This window comes from Furipterus horrens, unplaced genomic scaffold (assembly GCF_987537825.1).
Source record: "Furipterus horrens unplaced genomic scaffold, mFurHor1.1.pri manual_scaffold_12, whole genome shotgun sequence".
Classification (NCBI taxonomy): Eukaryota; Metazoa; Chordata; class Mammalia; order Chiroptera; family Furipteridae; genus Furipterus; species Furipterus horrens.
In genome coordinates this window covers 68,977,233-68,980,717 of record NW_028327182.1, presented here as the reverse complement: position 1 = coordinate 68,980,717, position 3,485 = coordinate 68,977,233, and the positions used below count along the sequence as shown (strand labels likewise).

The 3,485-nt window shown below is 50.4% G+C and overlaps 1 pseudogene; it reads right to left on the bottom strand.

Annotated features, from left to right (window-relative positions):
• Window positions 1-1,249: 1,249 nt before the first annotated feature.
• LOC149996315 (GTPase IMAP family member 8 pseudogene) lies at window positions 1,250-3,241 on the bottom strand (annotated as a pseudogene).
• Window positions 3,242-3,485: the final 244 nt, after the last annotated feature.

Below are 3,485 nucleotides of genomic sequence, written 5' to 3'. Positions count from 1 at the left end.
TGTTTCTTTTCATGCTGGTGTAATTTTCAGTAAGTTTCTTTTAGTTTTTCTGGAGTTCCTTGTAGTTTCCCTGGAGGTCTTTGTAGTTTCCACTGAGCTCATTGAGTTTCTCCATAATTCATGTTTTGAATTCCATATCTGATAGTTTGCTCCCCTCTATATTATTTAGCGCTCTTTCTGAGAATATACCTTCCTTTCAATGGGAGGTTGTTTCTCTGTCTACCATTTTTGTGACTCCTATTGTTTGTTGTTGCTTCTTAGAATGATCTGCACTTCCTGGATCTGCCCCTGGTGGCATCAGATCATGTACCAGTCTGGGCCTACGCAGCCTGTTGGAGACTTCCTGGGATCTACTGCCTTTGTCTGGCTTCTTTAGTTCTTAATCTATTCAATCTGTCATTAGCCGTCAGGCTTAAGGACCGTGGGTGTGGCAGCTTAATTCCTGTAGACAGGGCTTTTGCTTCTCCTCAGGCTGATGCCACGAGGAGGGGAATGGTCTTTCTGCAGTATTGGGGATGAGTCAGCACTGGGATCCGGTCGCTGCTTCCCCAGTTCTCCCCTCAAAGCCACTTTGCCAAACTATCCCCAAGTGTCTCCAGTCCTCTCTGCCTTCCCTCTGCTTGAGCCCAGTGTAAGTGGAGGCCCAAATATTTTCATATGTGATCCAATTAAGAGCTCTTTCTCCAGCTGTTTCTCTCCAGCTATCAAGAAACCCTGTGGCTTTTCGCTTTTCAGAGCTGAATACTATTTTACTTTCCACTCTGTTGTAGGATGGGAAGCCCAGCTGTGGGTTTAGACCCTGCCCTTCTCAGGGGTAACCCCCAGCTGCTGAGCTGTTTCTCAGTCCCTTCAGCTGCCACCCATGGGAGCCAAGTCAGCCCTTCCACATCTCTGCACTCCGTACCGGTCACGTTGTGATGTAGTGGCCTTTCCTGTCTCTCCGTGGTTATAAGACTTCTCTCCAGCTAGTGTTTGGTTGATTATTCCAGATGATTTCTCCCAAATTATGTTGTAAATCCAGACTGGTCCTGGGAGGAGGTTAGTGTAGCTTCCACTTAATCCTCTGCCATCTTTGTACTTCTCTGGAAAGGAATTTTTAACTGCCAGCCCTTTAAAATTATTTTTTTTTGCTGATATTCTCCATGCACAGAAACAGCTGTGCTCTTTTTTACGGTTATGTACCAGCTCATTGACCATTGTCAAAAGGACCGTTACCTGGTCTTCCCTGGCCTGGCCAGTTTCTTTGTCATTAAAAGCACAAACTTGCTGCTGCCCCCCTCCCCCACTTCTTAATTATCCCCTTAAGAACTCCGTTATCTGTGTTAGTGCAGTAATCATTAATGTCCCCACCCTCCAGGTCTTCCTTCCTGGTGAAAAGCACAATCGTGCGTTTCCTGACATCCTTGCTGAAGATGGTCTCCAGGATCTTCATCTCGTTTTTGTCCTCGTGAATGACCCGTCCCAGCTGGAGCACCAGGAACAGAACCATGTTCTCTTTATTTCTGTACACATAGTTGTGGACCCTTTCCTGCTGGGCTTGATTACAGCACAAAAGGCAGAGCACAGGCGTGTCCACCACCAAGATGTCCTGCCAGGACACCGTCCTACTGCCTCACTGACACGTCTGGGTGACCGGCTGGGCTTGGAGCTGAGAGCGGAATTCGTGCCTCCAAAGGATGGTGTTCCTGGTGGCACTCTTCCCAGTCCTGGTCCTCCCCATGAGGACAATGGTCAGAGCCCCTTCCCTTAGGAAGTTGCAAGTCTGACCCTTGTTCTGCTGCACCGTGCTCACAAGTTTCTGCAGGAGCTCAGGCATCTGGGATCGCTCCTCTTCTTCTGTTGCTCTGTAGTTGAAAATGCTGTGTAGGTTCTCACATTTGTCGATGAACATGCAGAGGGCTGCATTTCTGTCTAAAACCTCGTCTACTGCCTGAGCCCCTAGATCTTCTTTCCTGTTGAAAAGAATGACCATGTACTTAGTGACTTCCTCTTGAAAACTATTTTGGATGCTGTTCAGAATCTTCTCATCATTCTCAGTGAAGGACCCCAGTGAGGTCACCAGCAAGAAGGCGTGGGGGCCTTTGGGGGTGTGTTTCTGAAGGTGTGATCTCAAATCCTTTAAAGATGATAAGACTGGACCATCGATGATCAAAATTTTCCTCTCTCCCCAGATTCTGCTCGTCAACTGAAACTCCTTGGTGACTGAGCGGTCGCTGAACTCGGTCTCAGAGACCCGCTCCCCCAGAAGGCTGTTTCTGGCCGCGCTTTTCCCAACACCACGCTTTCCCACAAGCAGGACCTTTAGTTCTGATGCCCCAGGGTTTGGCTCAGACACTGCGGCCAGCGGCAACAGCTCCTCTGGGAGTGCTGAGCAAATGGCAGCGCCAGCAACTCCAGGAACAGCCATTCCAGGGTCTGCGTCACCCAGGGCACCATCCATAGGGACTAGTACTCCATGTCCACACAGCAAGTCGTGTGGATTGTCTCCCTTCTGCAGTGTACCCTTTTCCATGCACTCCTGGAATCCGCTAGCTGCGGTTCTGCCTTTCACACAGTAGGGTCCTCCATTTTCGTCCATCAAACTCTGGATCATGCTGAGGACTTCCCCCACCTGGCCGGCCTGCTCTGCCTCCCCGGCCTTATTGTTGAAAGTGCAGAATCGCATTCCATTAGTTTTAGCCAACTCTCCAATCACGCTGTCCTGGTGGAGGTAATCCTGTAAGGAATCATCGTCCCTGAATTCGTCCTTCCGAATGAAGAGGATAATGGTGTGCCTCCAGGCTTCCTCGCCAAACACCTCCTCGATGCCCTTGATGGTCTCTCTGTCCTCCGCCTTACAGTGGCCGATGGGGACCACCAGAAGCAGGACATGGAGGCTGGGGGCGGAGAGCTCTAAGCAGCGTTCAATGTTGGGTTGCTTGCCTTAGGCACAAGCCATTGAGGAGAAAACGTCGGGGGTGTCGATGACCACCACCTCCTTGCCTATCACGGCCCTCCTCTCTCTCTGGCACGTTTTAGTCACCATCTGCTCACTGAATGAGGACTTGAACACGTGTTTGCCCAGAATAGTGTTTCCTGTGGCACTTTTCCCTGTGCCACACTTCCCTAGGAGGAGAAGTTGCAGTTCCCCTGGGCAGCAGCTCTGCTCGGGAGTGTCCTCCAGACACAGGCTCCCGCAGCACCTTGGTCCTGTTGCCTGATCTGTCACAGTCTCAGAACCTCCCTGCTGGGCCTTCTCCATTCTCACCGGTGGAAGCAGCTCACTGATCCTCTCTGGGGAACAAATGGAACCCTAAAGAGGGTGGTGGGCGAGGCCGTGGGCCAGGAAAGCAGGGTGGGGCCCACTCCCATACTTTCTCTTTAGAGCCCAGCAACTCTCAGAGAAACCAAGTGTGGGATTTGATATGAGTGTTGAACATATTGCATCTTTACTTACTGTGTATCACATCAGAGAAGGAAAACTCTGACTCCAAAAAACCTCCGCT